The sequence below is a fragment of the Panthera leo genome, chromosome F3, assembly GCF_018350215.1.
Source record: "Panthera leo isolate Ple1 chromosome F3, P.leo_Ple1_pat1.1, whole genome shotgun sequence".
In the NCBI taxonomy this organism is placed as follows: Eukaryota; Metazoa; Chordata; class Mammalia; order Carnivora; family Felidae; genus Panthera; species Panthera leo.
The window spans coordinates 7,726,921-7,745,970 of NC_056696.1; the positions used below are offsets into that span (position 1 = coordinate 7,726,921).

Consider the following 19,050-nt stretch of genomic DNA (forward strand, 5'->3'; position numbering starts at 1 on the left):
AACAAGACACAGACTAGCTGTCCCTAGGAATAGGGTGTTGGAAAAGAAGGGAGGAGTCAAACAGTGCAGATGGAAGAGATTTAATCAGGGGAAGGAAGAATGAAATAGATACAAAGGAGGGAACAAGAGCTCCCAAGACTAGAGAAATGCACAAATACAGGAAACAAACTTACTGCCTAATCTCTTTAACCCTGAAGGTACCGGATGAGTCACATAGTGCAACATACATCAATACAGTGAATCTCTGTTACCTGCCACTTTGCAAAACTTGAGGCTGGGATTTAAAAAAAATTTTTTTTAATTTACGTTTATTTATTTTTGAGACAGAGAGAGACAGAGCATGAACGGGGGAGGGTCAGAGAGAGAGGGAGACACAGAATCTGAAACAGGCTCCAGGCTCTGAGCTGTCAGCACAGAGCCCGATGTGGGGAACTCACGGACTGCGAGATCATGACCTGAGCCGAAGTCGGTCGCCCAACTGACTGAGCTACCCAGGCGCCCCGAGGCTGGGATTTTAGATACCTCCCCTGAATTATTTTTAGAAAGTTAATTGGGACAGAGTAAGAATAGACCAACCAGATGATGCATCTCCTATCAACTTTCTAAAGGATTATTATTTATCAGTCATGTTGCTTACAGATAAGTAATATGAAGCATAAATACATACGATGGGAAGGCAAGATGGAATTCTGTCTAGAAATGCCACAGGTGGAAGGTTCTTCAGAGAGCTTCATGGAGGAGACACTTGAGCCAGGCCTAAAAGTGTGATGGATGAATAAGAATGTTCTCTCAGTCTGGGAGCCTGCCTGCACTGGATCAATCTGTGAACCTTACCTTGCATACCAGATACTTCATCTGTGGCCCACAGTGACTTTTGGAGATAAAGAAAGGGAGCCAGAAAAATCAGTCCCACTGGCTAGTTGGTCAGGGGATCCTCATGATGGATCCACACTACCTTCTGTCTCTCGCATTGGGCTTGGGTCCAGCATCTGCTTCTGTTGGTGGTGGCACATTCATGTATCTCTCAAGGCTCAGTGCTGAAGGTTCAAACAGCCCTTTATCCTAGTCAATGGACTCCAAACTACTGAGCAAGGGAGTGTTAGGTGTGTGCTTAGTGGGAGGCGTGGTGACCATTCACTGTTGTCACCTGTCTACGTAGTTGTCAGCCCTGACTGCAACCCTGGAGCTCCTCTCCCCAGACCCTGAAGGCATTCAGTCCTCTTTACACACCCTGTTTCCCCTTCTTCCAACACCTAAGTCCTGGTAACTCCCTCCCTGCAGGGGCTGTTCCCCAGCACTCTTTGGGTGAGAAGTCTTCAGTCTCCAGTGTGAGGTGAGAGTCAGAGTTCCACTGCCTGTTGCTCAGAAGGGTGAAGGGAACGTGTCCAATGGTGAGGTTGGGGAGAATAAGGGGACCCATGTGGCCTCTGGCTCTCCACCACCTCCTTCCTCTTGTGTTTTGTTTCTTTGGGTGGCCATGATGTGAGATAATAGGAAACACATACACTGGTCTCTGCCCCCATTTCTGATACAGGGCTCCTTGCAATCCAGCTTCTTTAGTTCTACGAGGCAACTCTGGGTGGACTCCTGGATGTTTCCTGGATGGGAGCTTGTCACCTGAAAGGCCAAATCATGATTAGAAGGTTGGAATTTTCACCTCCATCCACCCCCACACACTTATCCAGAGAAGGGGGAGGGGCTGAAATGTAGGTAATGATCCATCACGCCCTTCCTGAAGAATCCTCCATAAAAATCCCAATGGTACAGGGTTTGGAGAGCTTCAGGGGAGTGGACACTTCCACATATGAGAGGGTGATGCACCCCAGATCCACGGGGACAGATCTCCTGCCCTCAGGACCTTCTCAGACCTCACCTTATGTATCTCTTCATTGGCTGTTCATTGTGTCTTTCCTCACGTCCTTTAATAAACTGGTAAATGTAAGTGTTTCCCTGAGATCTGTGAGACTCTCTAGCAAATTAATCAAACCCAAGGAAGGGTCATGGGAACCTCAGATTTATAGTCAGTTAGAGCACAAGTGATAACCTGAACTTGCACTTGGGTTTTCCTAACACACCTGGTTATTTAACAGAAAGTCAAAGACCTCATGCTGTGAAGAAAGAACAATATGATAATCTCCTCTGTTGGCTTGTGTGTGAGGAGTAAATGCGTTAAAGCCTGTATAAGCATTGGCACAGTGCCTGGCACATACTTGGTGCTCAGTGGCACCAGCTGTTCCCTTCTCGGCACTCCCAGTACCCAGGCATAGACAGCAGCCTCCACAGATGCTGTGCATACACCAGGAACTCTGCCACCTTCAAGGGCACAGTGTCCCTCCTGTAGTTGCCATGAGGTCTGGGAGGGTCCCAAACAGCACAGTGTTTGACGAAGTTGCTGGAAATAACGTCTTCCCTTTGGCGTGTTCCAGTCCATCATCATCATACCAAAGCAATACCCCCTTGTGTCTCACAAAGTTTTGGATAAATCTTGAGCGAAAATTGCTCTTTTTGTGTTTACCCATAGTTCATCCTGGGTTGCAGGTCAGGGTGAGTATCACGGCACAGAAAATGTAAGCGACAGACACATGCTGTGTGAATTCATTCAACAAATATATATTGAGTACCTACTACTACATGTCAAACAATGTACTAGGAGCTGGGCTCCGTCAGTGACTGGGAAGGGAGGAGTTATGACATCTGCCTGGGCATTCACTCCCTCCTTTTACTGGGGCAACACTCCCTGGGGGAAGAAAAAGTAGGCAAGTGATCCTTCCAAATTTCCTCATCAGCTAAACAGCTGAGTTGATGGATGAATGATATCTGCTAGGAAAAAGGGCCCTAACTATTGGATGACCTTAGCTGGATATCCCCGGCTAAGGACCACTTGCAGCATTAAACCCAGAATCTATGAGGCAGGGGTCCCTGCAGAATGTCCCATACACTCCACACCTTTCTGGGCTGTAAGCGCTGCCTAGTGTGTGTGGGAACCCAGCAGAACCTCACTTAGAGACCTCCTCTATTATTCTGGGCCAGAGCCCAGGTGTCCAAAGTGGGAACGACACTAGCTGTCACATGGGCCTGGGAAGTCACACAGGTGTCTGGGCTTTGTGCATCTTGATTGACTGTGTCTTTGAAATAATGAGCAGATCTTGATACTGGATGTGTTCTAGGGGTTCGCATGAGCCTGAACCAGCCATCTAATCCTGTGTTAATTTCACAGTTTATGTGAGCACAGCAGACAAAATCCCTGCCCTTTACGGAGCTTCTTTTATCCTGGGGAGTCCTTCTTTCTTCTGACAACCCAGGCTTTGTGGCTGAGTCAAGCTCAGTGCGTGACAGCTTGTGGGTAAAGATTGACCCCAGACTGCAGAGGGTAGCTGTGTGACTTCAGGCTACTTACTCTACCTTTCTGAAACTCGGTTTCCCTGTCTACAAAATGGGGATTATTATGGTACCCGCCCCATGGGGTTGCTGTGAGCTGAGCTAACCCCTATGAACACAGGATGTGCTCAGAATAGAGCTAGCACATGGGGCAGCTACGTCAGTTTCTTGAAAATTTCCTTTTTAGGCATCTTAGAAGTCTTCAGTGCAAAATAACTCTGGCTAGCCACCTAGCACTCGTGTCTGGACACCATTCATGGGTGCAACTTAGACTTGAATTGACTGACACCTTACACTTACGTAAGTCACTGTCACCTTCATGTCTGTCTGTATCACACATGGAGTTTGCTTGGAACTGAAATCACTTATTGGAGCTTCATTTTTAAGACCGCATCAATTTGAGGTTTAATGGGATATTTATTTACTGTGATTCCTCCCCAACCAAAATATTCAAACTTTATTTCTAGAAAAGCTTGCAAAGCAAAAGTATGTTCAGATTAGGAATAATTATACAAGTCTTTCACATACAATTTTAAATAATATTACTTAATTTGCTGTAAACTGAATCTTCCCTGTGGATACAGTGTTAGGAAAAAATTATATGGTACATTATCTACCAAAGTCCCTGTTCCCTGCACACCTCCAGCAGACGCATTTGAATGTGGCCTCAGGTGTTGCTGTTTGAAATGCAAATAAGCTCCACTAAGGCTCAGCAGCTGGGCTCCAGGGCTGCCGCCCACGCCAGCGGGTTTAATAAGAATTGATTCGTCAGTGTGTGTATTTTGGATAAGTTATAGGATTGCTTAGTATTCTGGCATCTGTACCGTATCTCTCCCTACTTTCTGAATGAGATGGTTCCCACACACAGCCTGCTATTGTCTTGTTTTGTGCATTTTATTTATTCAATCATTTATTTATTTTCAGAGAGAAAGAGCACGGGGGAGAGAAGTGTGGGGGGGGGGGGGGAGAAAGATGGAGAGAGAGAGAGAGAGAGAGAGAGAGAGAAAGAGAGAATCTTAAGCAGGCTCCACACTCAGCAAAGAACCCAACCTGGGACTCAGTCTCACCACCCTAGTATCATGACCTGAGCAGAAATCAACAGGCAGATGCCCAACCAACTGAACCACCCAGGTGCCCCATTTTGTGCATTTTAAAACACATTTTCCTTTAATGGAGAGATCTTGCCTTCTACACCTGCAGTCTCTCTCAGAACCTAACACATGGTCTGGCACATAGTGGAGGCTCGTCTAGTATTCATTAATAAATGCAGAAATGACTGACGTGCTACTTTCTGGAAGGTCAAAGAATTTGGCTAAGTTGTACCTATTGTGCCCTTTGTAAAATTACTTTTTATTTTGCAAAGAAACTCCTATCTGTATTCTGACTCAGACACAGTTGCATTCTATTTAAAGGTATTGTGACATTGGCCCAACAACCCTGATTACTCCCATTTTACAGGTGGGAGTACTCGCGCTTAGTGTGCATTCACGACTCGACCCACGTTACTGACTCAGCCACTGAGAACCTCCAGAGTCTGTGCTCTTCCCGCGTCAGGACACAAGACAAGACAAATTATAGGCAACTGGTAAACATCTAACAGCTAGAAACAAATGGAAGAGGAGAACCTGAAGCAATTTGAAAACTGTCAGGGAAATCACTGATTGGAAAATGTAGTCACAAATTGTTCTGATGAGCAACCTCATCCCTGTTATTTTCCCATACCTCCTTTAAAGAAAACATTTAAGGGTTCCACTGGTGCATGGGGGGATTCTGGAGGGGTACTCACTGATTGATGGGGAGGTATACCTGAGTCCATTCACCCGTGCAGATCAAGCACAATGTCCTTCAAACTCCTGCACATGTAGGGCCATTTCTCCCAAGAGATCTTAAAATGCCTGTCTTCCAACTACCTACAGTAGGCCCTCTTCTAATAACCATTGGCTGGTGGGGTTCCTACCAGAAACAGCTCTAAACGAGTTTAGCCATGCACCCAAACCAAGAAGACTGGACACCATGAAAGCCCTAGGTCAGACGAGGTCCACCAATGGACCAGCCACTTATTCTATGAAGAGAGGGCCCACCCTTCTTCACCGCACATGCTACATCTTTTTTCTGAGTACCTCTGTGTGCAAAGGAAGGTTGGTCTTTTGCAACCAAAGGCCAATTTTACTCATGTGACTTGAAAAGAGGATAGAAATGGAAAGGCAGGGCTGCAATGTAATATCTTGGCCATCATACCTACAAGGGACTTCAGAGCCCCGGGCAGAGTATGGAACTCAATCTGACATTGCACTGAGATGGAAAGTGCTGTCAGTTCCAACAAGAGAGCCCTCTGAGCCCCTACCTAGGGAAAAAGGGCTGAGGAGGGGGTGCCATGACTCCAACCAGCAGGATCCAATCTGTTAAAGATCCAGGATTCACCTCAGGAACATCACCATGAAGTTATTTCCTGTCTCCTTGTCCTTTTCGAAAAATGGAACTGTGGGGGGTGGTCAGGGAGATTGCTCCAAAGAAATGATGCCAAAAGCATTAAAGGCAATGTTTTCTTGGAAGCAGGAAGTAGTCAGCAAGAGTTACCTCTTCTAGAAAGAGAAAATGCTACAAGATGCTGCCCACGCGGGCTTTTGGACAGAAAACCATGTGAAAGAGCGGACCTACGCTGGCCGACTCCATCTTGTTCTGTGTCCTCCACCTTGAGTGACTATGTCCCCGACATGCCCCCTTTCCGGGAAAATCGCAGAAACCTCAGACCACGCCTCCTCCCCTTGAGTAACCTCCCGCTCACCCGTTCAAACTTCCCGATCAAAACACGCCCAGCGACCTGCGTAACAGGACTCCGACCCTTCCCCAGCCAATCGGCTGAGGCCACAGCCATTACCTCACCAACTGCCCCTAGACCCCTATAAAACCTTTGTGCTTTTGAAACTCGCTCTCTCTCTCCGGTATCTCACCGCTGTGTCGGTGCAGGTAGGGGATTGAGCTCGAGCTAGCTCGAATAAAGGCTCTTTTGCTTTTGCATCGGACTCGGCTCCCTGGTGGTCTTTGGGGATCACGAATTCTGGGCATAACACCATGCACTATGGATAAGTTTAACAAAGAGTCTACCTCTAAGATAGAGAATTATGGGGGACACTGTGTTGGCTCAGTCGGTTAAGCATCTGACTCTCGATTTCAGTTCAGGTCATGATCTCACAGTTCATGAGTTCAAGCCCCACATTGGGCTCTCTGCTGTCAGCACAGAGTCTGCTTGAGATCCTCTGTCCCCCTCTCTCTCTGCCCCTCCCTGCTCTCTCTCTCTCTCTCAAAAATAAATAAACATTTAAAAATATATTTAAAAAAAGAGAATTATGGATAATTAGACCCTCATGTTTGGGGGGGGGGGGAAGAAATATCTATGTAAATACAGACTAAACAGTTACCTTGTAACCTAATTATATTAACTGCTTTGTGTCTTTAAGTGTTGGTCTGAGTTGATTTGGCCTTTTCAACATGTTTGATTAGGTTTAATTAACAATTTTATTAACCATTTACAGTTTTAATTAACAGAAAAATCATATTTAAATGGAACTGGGTAACAAATTTCCTAAATTTTTCATGTGTATAGAAGATGGACATTATGGAACACATTTGTAACACATAGAGTATATTTTATCTGAGTTTTATGTGTGGAAAAGGCAAGGAAAAATAAGATTTCTCCTTATATTCTGACCTTGCAAACACAGCTTATAAAGTGAAATGACTCTTCTAATAGTAGAATTTCAGACCCAACAAATACCATGTGCTTTGGGCTTAATAGACAAATGATTAAAAAGAACATTGTGTTTCTCCTGAAATTTTGGACGGCTGCTCTCAATGAGTATTTCTCAGTTACATTACCAAGTTAAGCATTTTGGTGCAAACATCCTCCGATTTGGTAATGTACAAAGTGAAATGTAGCCTCACATCTGCCCTGTAAAATGACATTAAATAATCGAAATGTAATTAAGGTTTAAGATGTTACAGAAATTATGCCAAGATTCATTAGACCCCAAAATCACCTCCAGCATTTATTTTATAGGAAAACAATGGTAGATGAAACTTGGGAGTTACTCAGAGTGACCTTGAAGTTCTTGGATGGAAACTCAAGATATAAAATCCAAGGTTTTTTTCCATTTATTTTAATTAATGGCTCTGATTATAATAGAGGCGGGCCACAACCTGTTTATTTGCCTACACACATGCCAGAATTCCATCTCCAAGTCCGTCACTATACGCTAGAATGATGGATTCTTATTGTTCCAGCTGGAATAAGGTAGGATGTGCTATGTGGACAACCAGCCTCCATATTTTGATAGATTACTTTTCTCCCCTGCCTTCAAGTGCACTGTAGATTTGCAAGGGGCTCTGCTCCTTGTCTCCTCTTTCCAGGACTGATGTCGTCTGAATGGCGATCATCACAAACAGTGTTGTTGCTATGGTGAAGGGAAAGGGTTTCAGAGGATCTTGCACTGGCAATTAAACACTGAGGTCTAAAGCAGCACTCCTCACTCCCACTTCTATTTTATTCGCCAGATCAGTCACATATCCCCACCCAATCCCAAGGTGGCAGCGAGATGCATCGACACGTGTGTTCTAAAAGCAGAGAGCCAGAGATCTTTGTTGAAAGTCACTAATCCCTGTCATGCTGGACACAGGAAGAAACAATTGCTGAGAAGAGTAAGTCCAGCATTGAAAACGAGTTAAAGAAAAGCAAACTTTTGTGCAGAGTTCTCAAGAGATTTCTTTCTGTAAGGTATGTCCTTACAGAGAAATTCACTTCCTTAATAAGAAGGTGCCAAGATCAGAGCCTGCTCACCACACAGTAGACACTGTGCTGTATGTATGTATTATATTGGGTTGAATTAATGATTGAATAAAGACAGAGCCCATGGGAGTGAAGGTGGAAGGGGAGAAAGAGAGGAGAGACACTGGGAAAGAAACATACAGTGGGCTCAAACAGGCAGGGACAGAGGCCAGAGGATTGAGCACAGAAATGTAAAGACCTACGGAGAGGCAAGAGTAGAATCTTCTTCAAAAAAGTGGGCATCTGTCCTGTGAAAGATAGAGCATCTGATCATAAATTCTTGCTTGACTCTGGTCACAATTTCATTTCTCAATGTACAGAAGCTTCTATTCGATACTTAAGTTCTTTGGTTATTCATCAAAATTATTAGCAATACAGAAATCAAAAAATAATCTTAGGCAAAGTATTCTGGAAGTGTATTCTGCAATAGATTATTAACACTAGACACAGATTATCAGACATATGTCTAGACTCTGGGAAGACAGACATCAAAAATATTCAGAAGAATTAAAGTGTTCATTCCATGGACAAAATTCTGAAAGGGAACGTGGCCCACAAAGGATGGAACATCATTACAAAAATGTACTTCTGCTCATCAAAGAGCCATCAAAAGAATTCAGACTGGTGCTTCACAGGAGCACCCTGATTAAAAAGTCCATCTATAAAAGACACTATCAAGGTTATGTGACCCAAAGAATGACACTTTTTTTAAAGAATGACAGTTTTTAAGCATCATGAAGACCAAAGCCTCAAATGAACTAAAACCCATTATAAAAGTCCAAAGTAGGCATTTTGTAAAAAAAAAAAAAAAAAAAAAAAAATTAAACAACAGGAGATAGATCCACTGCTAGATGTAGAAACTACTAATGAATAACCAGGAAACTGCAGAACCACTTACTATTACTTTGCTTCATTTTTCTTCAGCCAAGATGGTGGGCTCTACTTTTAAAGGCATAGAACAAGTAATTTCAAGAAGGGATACTGCCAAAGAAGTTATAACAAATTTGAGGTGGTGGGGGAGGGTTGTCCTGAGTGGGATATCATCAGTGCTTAGGTGTTGGAGGAGGCATCTCAGAATGGTTTCACAGAATGAATGGAAGTTCTTAGGTGTGGGAGCAAGGGCAAAGATCCATCATACCAAGCAGCAAGGCACATCGGAGAGCTGAGAAAGGTGGATAATGATGGCAGCAGTGTGAAGTAATTAGTGAAGTCAGGAGACCAGGAGCATTCAATCTGAGGACAGGAGAAGCCTTCGAAACAGAGGAGAAAGAAATGGGCAAGATTTGGCCAGAGGCACATCGCAGGGAGGGTGGAGGGGCTCGAGAGGGTGGCGAGTCTTGGAGACTTGCCCCAGAACTGGAAATAGGAGCTGAACAGGGAACCATAAAAAGATTGCCAGAGAGCACTGAGAGCCCAAATGAGTCTGTGCCCAATGCCTTATAATAGCTCTGCTGTGTTATCTGATTGGTTGTAACTCAAATAACATTTCCACCCCAAAAGACACACAGTTCAAAGATTGTGTCTTTTGCTCAGACCCTAGTAATGCAAGATGAGTAGATCTCATCTTGTGGCTGCCCAAGACTCACTTCTGTCCCTAAGTCCTTTGAATAAACCATTTCTCATCAACCTGGGTTTATCAGCCTTTTCCTTCGGTCTTATGGCTCCCTTAGGCTTTGGAGATGATTTTGCATATACCTTCCTTGCATGAAACAATTGCAGATTCCCATGACCCCCGCTTTGGTTTCAATAATTTGCCAAATCAGCTCACAGAACTCAGGAAAGCACTTTACTTACTCTTAGCAATTTATTATGAAGATGTTTAAGAGACAGAATGAACAGCCAGATGAAAAGATAAATAAGGGGAGGTTCAGAAGGCTCCTGAGGGCAGAAGCTTCTGTCCCTGTGAAGTTTGGGTACACCACTGTCCAGGCATGCAGGTGTCTTCACATGTCTGGAAGCTCTCTGAACCCAGTACTTTAGGGATTTTTATGGAAGCTTCATCTTGTAGGCATGATAGATGATTAACTTAATCTCCAGCCCTCTCCTCTTCCCAGATGATGGGGGCAGGGCCATGAAACTGAAAGTTCCAAGCTTTTAATCATGGCCTGATGTTTCTGGTGACCAACCCCCATCCTGAAGCCATCCAGGACCCAATCAAGAGTTGCCTCATTGGAATAAAAGATGGTTCTGTCACCTAGGAAATGCCAAGGGATTTGGCTCCCTTAGGAGCTCCTGGGTCAGGAACCACAGCCAAAGACCAAATATTAGAACAAAGAACCCTCCTACTACCTTTATCACTTAGGAAATTACATAGGTTTGAGGATCTCTGGCCAGGAACCAGAGGCAGAAACCAAATATATGTTTATTATGTCACATACTCATGCACACAGGCACACACACACACACACACACACACACACACACACACACAAATCACATACACATCTATTCTGTAGGAAGCACAGATTTTGGAGGTAGATATTAATGGCATCACCTTGGACAACCTCTTTAAGTCTATTTCCTTGTCCAGAGAAGAAGGTGATTATAATTGCATTTCCTTCTTAGAGTTACCTGAGAGTGGAATTACTATTTACTGAAATCCGCTTCCCACCAGCCTACCTGATGACAGCCTTCCAGAAAGGTTATCAGTATGACTCCCTCGACATGGTAAGCTGATTCTCATTTGATGTGGGAGTACATCAAGTAAACCTTGATCTTTATCTTCATTTTACAGGAAATAAATGGAAGAGATAGGTAAATTTTTGCACTGATAAATTTCATATAAAAATGCAGACTGGAAAGTAGCAGAGCAACCTGTTAGTGAGAGAACCTTCTTAAAGCAGCACAAATACATTCTTAAAATTAGAATTTAGAATTGGACTCCATAAATGGTCTTCCATAGCACACCTATTAAGATTTACTTTCTATTTTTCATAAAATATAGATTTATATATTAAAATCATACAAACATTAGGTAAATAGGAGTATACTTTCAAAGGACTCAAAAACATTTCCAAACAATTTGGAAGACAAATGTCGAAAAAAGCACAATGCTGTACATTTTCAAATTTCACAAGATGGGAAATTTCCAAAAAGGTAAGTTTTTAATCTAAATTATGTCTTAACGGATTGCTAACGGGGGACAGTGGATATTTCAGGGAATGGTACCCCCACAGCATTCAAACATTTCTTAAATTACTAATTGAATTTCCCTTAATACTTTTAGAGATATCTTGTTTTCACAGACTATTTTTTTTTAAGTTTTTTATTTATTTGAGAGAGACAGAGACAGCGCAAATGGGGAAGGGGCAGAGAGAGAATCCCAAGCAGGCTCCATGCTGCCAGTGCAGAGCCGGACAGAAACTTGAACCCGGGAAGCCATGAGATCATGACCTGAGCCAAAACTAAGAGTTGGATGCTTAACTGACTGAGCCACCCAGACACCCCTCGCAGACTGTATTTTTAACATTTACTAGAATTTTTGTTTCAGTTTGGTTTTGATTGATTCATAACGTGACAGTTCCCATGAATACTGTTGTTGTTGTTTTTGGTGGCCATTCTATATGTGGTCTTAAATTATTTAAAATTTTACAAACTTTTTTTTCTTTATTGCTGTCAATTGGAGGCATCTTTAGAACACACCTTAGGTTTTTTATTTTTCAGAACTTTAAAGACTCTTAGAAGAAAGAAATTTTGAGCTGTTTAAACGTTGAACTGTATAAACCATGGAGTACTGAATAACACTGAAAATGATAAACTAATCTATTTCTATCATTCTAGGTCACCAGAAACCATATAAAAGCTATTGCTCTAATCCCAGTACAAAGTGGCAATGGTTATTTACAAGGGACTGTATTCCCATCTAAATGTTCCCTGGCAGTTTAAATCACATATCAAAAGCACGAGATGTGGTGACATATCAATTATTCAGAAAGTGAAAGCCGGAAGCAAACCCACATCCCCTCTATATATATGCTGGGGAATAACATATAATTTTTAATATACCTTATTTGTGGAAAAGATATCACTGGAATATAAGCTTCATAATGGCAGAAGTTTTATCTATATAGGTTACTGAACAAGCCCTCATGTCTAAAAGACTAGCAATGATAGGCCCCTGGGAAACATTTGTCAAATTGTTGGGGAAATGTTATAAAAAAAAAAAAAAAATCTTGTAGTGGAGAAATCCTTTCCACAAAGGTAGTAGAGAAAGAAAACATTTTTGTTATCAAACAAGAATTAAACCAGAGCATGATGCTTGTCACAGGCGATCCACTGAGATCCACAATCCCCAAAGACAGAAAGAAATGTCACTGTCTTATACAGCCAAGCAGATACAATCCACTACCTACACGTTGTCAAGAAACACTATGTTTCTTGATGACTGAGGACTGCGACAGCACCGGTTGTCATCCATAGTCCAACCTAACTGTACCTACTAGATGGGTGACCATCTGTGTCATTTAACTGGCTTTACCAAGAGGAAAACACTATCTTCTCATATCTTTATGACAGGAGATAGTTTTGCAGACTGGAGGAAGGACCCCACTGAATAGACTCCTACTCTCACAGAGAGTGGGGACATAGTGATGTACTCCCTCCTTTGATGTTTACATTGAAAAGAAATGGCTCACAGGTCTTGAGAAAGACATTCCTGGATCAGAAAGCTGACAAAAGGTCTACCTGGTCTTCAAAAGGATTTATATACATTTCAAAGAAAGGAGAAACATGTGTACCCTGACTGGTTTTCTAAGGCAAAACACTCTAAGACAAAGAGATAAAGAGGAATCCCTTTCTTTATTTTCAATAGGAAGAATTAAGCCTCTTATTTTTTTTTTAAATTGTTTTTTAATGTTTATTCATTTTGCAGAGAGAGAAAGAGACAGCAAATGAGTCGGGGAGGGGCAGAGAGAAAAGAGGCACAGAATCCAGGCTCTAGGGTCTGAGCTTTCAGCACAGGGCCCGACACGGGGCTCAAACCCATGAACCATAAGATCATGACCTGAGCCAAAGTTGGATACTTAACCAACCCAGGCGCCCCTAAGTCCCTTTTTTTTTTAATGTATATTTATTCTCACAAAATGAAGGAAGCTACTTCTATTTCTACCATTTAGACTGTATTTTATCCTAGAAGGTAAGCCTGTTGCCTCAATTACTGGTGTCAAGATCTCTATGCTTCAAATTGGGGTTTTACTATAAAAACAAGATTGGGAAAAATCCAGATACGTTATTGTTTGATTTTGGTAAAAATAAACAAAAAGATTTACCTTGATATCACTTTTTTTAAATATGAAATTTATTGTCAGGTTGGTTTCCACACAACACCCAGTGCTCATCCCAATAGGTGCCCTCAATGCCCATCACCCAATTTCCGCCCCACCACCCCCCATCAACCCTCAGTTTATTCTCAGTTTTTAAGTATCTCTTATGGTTTGGCTCCCTCCCTCTCTAACCTTTTTTTTCCCCTCCCCCATGGTCTTCTGTTAAGTTTCTCAGGATCCATATAAGAGTGAAAACATGGTATCTGTCTTTCTCAGTATGACTTATTTCACTTAGCATAACACTCTCCAGTTCCATTCACATTGTTACAAAAGGCCATATTTCATTCTTTCTCATTGCCAACTAGTATTCCATTGTGTATATAAACCACAATTTCTTTATCCACTCACCAGGTGATGGACACTTAGGCTCTTTCCATAATTTGGCTATTGTTGAAAGTGCTGCTATAAATACTTATATAAATAGGAGCCTAAATTGTAAGCTTGATAATTGTTCTTTCCTATCGTGAACATCAGCCTGTATGTGTGTTTGTATGTGTGTGACTATGTAAACATTCATTAATGAACCTGTGATGCTCTTCCAGGATCAGGCTAGGATTTGCAAAGCAAGTACCATAGTTTGGCAAAGAAACAGATTAAATTAGGGGAGGTATGTGATAGTCACTCTCATTTTATCTTTCAACAGTGAATTAATCACAGGTACAAGAAAGCTATCTTAATTGAACTAAAAAAAAATCTTTGATTAGAGTTATCTTAATGATAATTCCAGTTGACTTTTCATGTGTAAATCAAACCACAGGGTGCTCAGATGTTAATTGGTGATGAGATTAATCATTCCTTCGGGTTTAATTCACTTGATACTAGACCTTCTCCCCACCAAGATTTTGAAGTAACTCTGTTTCTTCCCTCACCACTGAGCATCTGAGATGGAGCCCTGAGAGCTCCGACTTAAACACCACTAGTGAAAAACGATGGCAAAATAAAGACCATACTGGCTGCTAGTGAAGAAGTTTTCTCTATTTCCCAAATGTAAACATGGATTAGGTTGCACTAAATTTCAGTACTTCTTGGGTACAAATGGCACATTGTCAGACACCAGAGGGATTCCCAGAATTACTGTGTTCTAAGGATTTTTATCAACCTGGGTACATCCACTGATCTCATGTATAATTTGGCCAAAAAATTCTAGTCCTCCCTTAGAAATGTGTATCACTAAATGCCACACGTGCTGCTTGTGCCTCAAGTATATATGCGGCATTGTATGTTGTCCTCACAGAAATACAAGTGGATTTTCACAGATGAGAAATGGAGGCTCAGGTGTTAGGTAAGTCACAAAGCTTGGGAACAGCAGAATGGAAGTTAAGCTTGGCCATCAGGCCAACTTCAAAGCTCACGGTTGGTAAGGCACTTCCCTTCCACAAAAAAACCATAGCCAATGAAAAATCAGTTAAACTACATACTACCTTAGGTCTTTAAGCCGGGGCCACCTTAAGAAAATCTCAGATCATTAAATATTAATGACACAAGCAAGGGCTTAGCTCCATTAGTGCCAACTGAGAGCTGTAGGTAATTAGAAATGATTAGGTGGCTGCCTTGCTTTCTAGGTTTTCATTTGTGAGTTTAGAGGTTTCAGGGAAATTTGGTGGCCAGCTTCTCAGGGGAGCAGCACCTTTCTATCACCCTCACACTATTCTGAGTCACAGTTCACAAACTGCTCTGAAAATATTAGAGAATGAGGAGGAGGGCATTTCACTTGTATGAACAAATGTCTCCTGGGTAATAGACAGTAAAGTCCTGTTAGCTGGTCTAATTTTCCACTAAGTGAGCTTAAAGAGAAATGAAAGAGGAAGGTGCCTTTTTTCTTGGTGTAAATGTGTTTAAGTTACAGTATATCTATTGAGTTAAATAACCTGAAACCAGCTCCAGGCTCTGTGCCAGCAAATCCCATCAGGCTCTTTGTATGGAGGAGCAGCCATGTGGACAAGGAGAATGCTACTTCCCACCTTTTGTTTCCTAGCAAAACTTTTGTAGAAAACATCCAAGACCCTCTGGTTAGTTCACAACCAACTACAATGCAAGTGGCAGTCACAGAGTGGCAGAGCTTGTACAGGAACTGGGTACAGCCATGTTTAAGAGCCATTCAGAAGGACTGAAACACAGGAACTAGTACCAGGGAATACACTGAGACCAATGGCTTCCATCAGGAATTATCACCATCTTGCCATGAAAATATGTTCTTGAATTATATCAGAGTGGTCTGGTTTTCTCAGCCAAGTTTCAACTGGAGAGCCAGTGTGAGTAGATACAGCACAAAAAGCAGAGAAGCCAGTACATGTGTACATAAAAAGGAGCTGGTCTGTTTAGAGATAATTTTCTCAGGTAAATATGCATTTATTTGGCACCTGTCACTGTTCTAGGTCCTGAAACCAAAGACCAACAGTCCTTGGGGGCTCTCACAGTAGATTTATGACAAAGGTTCTCAATCTGAGATTCACCTGAGTTTCATAGAGACTTGTGACCTCCTGAAAGACTAGGACAAGTTGTGTATGAACTTGCAGATTTAGGTTTACATGAGAGTTTCCTATGGGATGAGGCGTAGATTTCATCAGTTTCTTTAGAAAAAGGATCATGATTCTAATAAGTTTAAAACAATATCATATAGATATTTTTGAATATAAATCCAGCAAATTGATGAAAACAAAGGGCCAGTGAAAGCTCTCAACTTAATTTGATCTTGGAATTATAAATTCAGAAGGAATATCTATTGTTTGTTTGGGAATCAATCTTTAGTCTCAGACCATGCTAGGTGCTACCCCATAGGTAGTGATGGCTATTAGAAAAACTGGGGAAAAAATGGAGCAAGTAAAAATAAGTACATTTGAGAATAATAGGCCTCAAGCAGAGAAGTACGTAGAATCCTTGCGTCTTGACGGAATTCGGGAATTCCACATAAATATTATTGGATTTGTACCCCCTTCAGCCCCTAAAATCAGCCACCTTAAGTTGGCTGCTTCATCTCTAATCAAGCAACAATATTACATCTTATCTGAGCCAATTTCCCTGCTGAGAATTTGGAAGCTCCCTGCATGATTCATTCTGCATAAAATCATTTGGTTTTTGCTCGCTGTAGATAATTGGTTCTTGGCACCAGAACTTAAACTATTTACGGTCCAAGCCTGTTAAAATGACATTGAAATTTAGCTTAAACAAATAGAATCCAAGTTAAGGGTATGTTTTCTTAATGCTGTTGGTTGTACCTGTTAAAATTAAATTTTAAGATGCCTATGAAGATCTATGGTAGAAATGGTGGGGAAAACATCCTCCAAATCTAGTCCAATGATATATTTGATGTGGTGTGCCTAAGAAGAAGGGAGAAAACTGAGGGCCAGAGTGGAGTCTTCTTTCTTGGGGAGGCATCCACAGGGTGTGTCAGTGACACGTGGTGTAATTTGAGGTATAGCTATCCAACGTCTCCTTTATCCCCTCATCTATTGATGGACACTTGGGTTGCTTCCATACCTTGGCATTGTAAACAATGCCACAGTAAACATATGGGTACATATATCTTTTTGAATTAGTGTTTTTGTTCTCTTTGGGTAAAAACCCAGTAGTGGAATTATTGGATCATATGTTATTTCTATTTTTAATTGTTTAAGGAATGTCCATACTGTTTTCCACAATGGCTATATGAATTTACATTCCCACCAACAGTGCATGAGGGCTTCTTTTTCTCAATAGCTTCACCAGCACTTGTTATTTCTTATATTCTTGATTCTAGCCATTCTGATAGATGTTAGGTGATTATCTCATTGTGGTTTTGATTTGAATTTTTCCCTGATGATCAGTGATGAGCATCTCTTCATGTGTCTGTTGACTGTTTGTATATCTTCTTTGGAAAAATGTCTATTCAGGTCCTCTGCCCACTTTTTAATTGGATTATTTGTGTTTCTGGTGTTGAGTTGTATAAGATCTTTATATATTTTGGATATTAAACCCTTATTGGATATGTCATTTGCAAATATTTTTTCCCATTCAGTAGGTTGTCTTTTTGTTTTGTTAATGGTTTCCTTCACTGTGCAAAAGCTTCTTACTTTGTTGTTGTCCCAATAGTTTGTTTTTGTTTTTGTTTCCCCTGCCTGTCAAGCAGTATTTAAAACAAAACACAAAATAATAAAATCTAACAATTTGCTGTTTACAAAAGATACATCTAAAACAGATACATTCAGAAAGGTTGAATGTAAAATCATAGACAGAGATGAATAACATAAATGCTAATAAAGTATAGTGAAACTATACTTGAAGCTGAAGAACATTCCTATTGATAAAGATGTTCACTTTCGAAGGGTGAAAGTTTCTATTTGCCAGGAAGATACTGCAGGTTTAAATTTAGAAGCACCAAATAATATCACTTCAAAATATACAAAGGAAAATTGGCAGAACTAAAAAGGAGAAGTAAATAAACCTTTATAGTAGGAGATTAAAGTACAAGGCTTCTAGTATTTACAGCATAGGCAAGACAGACCATAGATGACTGATTTCCGGAATATCTGAACAGCATGATTAACACATTGACTTAAGGGACATATATTGAACATTGTATCATGCACAGAATGGGAGACTAATGCTCCTTTTTGGCACCTTGGCAAGGGGACTTTCCTAATAATTGAGAGTAGATATTTTCATATAGTAGGCATATACAGTTTGCATATAGTCACAGACCACATAGAAAGTAATATTTGCTCAGGTGTCCCTACCTACTTCAAGCCTGCTTAATTTCCCCACGGCAGAGGAGATCAGTATCTCAGAACACCTTTAACTAACTCAGGGTTCCCAGTGACACACTTCGGAAGCTGTGGCATAAAGGATGCTTGGGGGCTCTGAGTGTGGAGGTTCAAGGGCTTTAGGCCACGGTATGGTCACAGGTCACCAAAACTTCATACACTGAGTTTCATCTAGAAAACCCTAAAATGAGCTACGGGGCTGTAATCTGTCTTTATCTTCTGCTTTTGTGGTGACGAGACTCCAGCATGTCCCCAGTGATGCTCGCCACCTGGTGTTCTCTCCTGCAAAGAGTCTCCCCCCACACCACACAAAGGACTGTCTTGTATAACCCAAAGGACACTGCAGTGATGTCAAAGTGTGACTTCTGGGGCATTGAGCTTTTCACCCTGCTCTCCTTTGGATTACTCACCTAGGGAAGTCAGCCAGCATGTTGTGAGGACACCCCAGCAGCTTCATGGAGATGTCCACGCAGTGAAGATGGCAGGCCTTCCACCGACAGCCAGCACTAACTTTCCAGCTATGTGTGTGAGCCCCCTTGAGACCTGAAATTCTGGTCCAACCTTTAGATGACTACAGCTCCAGTTCAGCCTCTGAATATTAAGGTAATTTGCTACACATCAATAAATAACTAAAGCAAAATAGAGCATGACACTTTTGTATTCTTGAGCCAAATTTCAGGGTCTAATATTCCATATGGATTCAAAGCCACAGCACAAAGTCTGGAAGTTGTATTGCCTTGTCTCCAATTTCTTATGGGCAAGAGCAAAAATGTTCCAGAGATTGTGGCAG

The 19,050-nt window shown here is 41.6% G+C and overlaps 1 long non-coding RNA gene across 1 annotated transcript; it reads right to left on the reverse strand.

Annotated features, from left to right (window-relative positions):
- Window positions 1-648: 648 nt before the first annotated feature.
- On the reverse strand, window positions 649-18,912 carry LOC122211780. The gene is made up of 3 exons (XR_006198831.1): window positions 18,671-18,912; window positions 10,820-10,921; window positions 649-1,617 (listed from the first exon to the last, which is right to left on the reverse strand). It is a non-coding gene; the product is annotated as an uncharacterized LOC122211780 (long non-coding RNA).
- Window positions 18,913-19,050: the final 138 nt, after the last annotated feature.